We start from the raw sequence: 1,452 nt of genomic DNA on the forward strand, positions 1-1,452 counted from the left end.
GATCTGGATTGAAACGCTAACATGGGTGTTAAGAGGGGCTTTGACTTTATTTGGGCCACCTACACATATATGAGAGGGACGCAGGTGGAGCTGTGGGTTAAACCACAGAGCCTAGGACTTGCCGATGAGAAGGTCGGCGGTTCGAATCCCTGTGACAGGGTGAGCTCCTGTTGCTCGGTCCCAGCTCCTGCCAACCTAGCAGTTTGAAAGCACGTCAAAGTGCAAGTAGATAAATAGGAACCGCTCTGGCGGGAAGGTAAACGGCGTTTCCGTGCGCTGCTCTGGTTCACCAGAAGCGGCTTAGTCATGCTGGCCACATGACCCGAAAGCTGTATGCCGGCTCCCTCGGCCAGTAAAGAGAGATGAGCGCCGCAACCCCAGAGTCGGTCACGACTGGACCTAATGGTCAGGGGTCCCTTTACCTTTACACGTATATGAAGCGGCCCTGTTTAAAATACAGCTGCTACTCCTGTGCCCACCTTTAAGATCAGTACTGTAAGGCTGGTGGGCAGTAATAATAATATTTTTTTATTTATACCCCGCCCTCCCCAGCCAAGGCCGGGCTCAGAGCGGCTTACAAGCAATAATAAAAACAAGTTGAATGATTACAACTGAAAAACAAAATTAAAATACAACATTAAAATATTGAAATATTAAAATATAGCCTCATCACAGGAGGAGAAGGAAAGGAAAAAAGAGAGGGAGGGAATCAAATTGGCTCCAAGCCAAAGGTCAGGCGGAACAACTCTGTCTTACAGGCCCTGCGGAAAGAAATCAGATCCTCCAGTAGTGACTGTATAGCTATTATTTGTGAGTTTCTATCCTATATATTATCTGTGAGAGATATGGATGGATATGCTAGCTTTTTAAGAGCTTTCCTTGGATTTCAACCGAAATGTTTTAGCGTCGGGAGTCTTCGGTCGTTATTAAACGAATGTGCTATTACTTAGCTTAAACTGCGGCTTTAAATTGTACGTTTTAATGCTTCTTTGGTTTAAATTGTACGTGTTAATGCTTCCTTGGTTTAAATTGTACGTTTTAATGCTTCCTTTTAATATGTTTATCCACTGTAAGCCACCTTGGGGGGGCGGGGAGGCGATGGCCTTGGACACATTTGAAATAAAGAAACTTCCATTGGCTCCGCCACTAAATCCTCGCTGGAAGACTGCAGTTTCCACGGGCGGGGGAAGAGTGTAAAAACACGGAATCCAAAGGTATGAGGCACCTTGGGTTTACATGGTGAGCGAAGTGTGGGGATTCCCAATCCGAATTCCAACTTCAGCGACTGCGGCTGAGGTTGGAAGTGGGACGCTGCCGTTCCTTCGGTGCTAATGAATGCGGCACACAGGGAAGGTTATGATTTCTCTGGTTGTGCTTGTGCCAGGTGTTATCTGTGCGCGCGCGCGCAAGCGAGGAAGGCCGCCCGCCCACGAAAAAGCCAGCGGAGTCTTC

The sequence above is a fragment of the Podarcis gaigeae genome (assembly GCF_964106915.1).
Source record: "Podarcis gaigeae genome assembly, chromosome: 10".
In the NCBI taxonomy this organism is placed as follows: Eukaryota; Metazoa; Chordata; class Lepidosauria; order Squamata; family Lacertidae; genus Podarcis; species Podarcis gaigeae.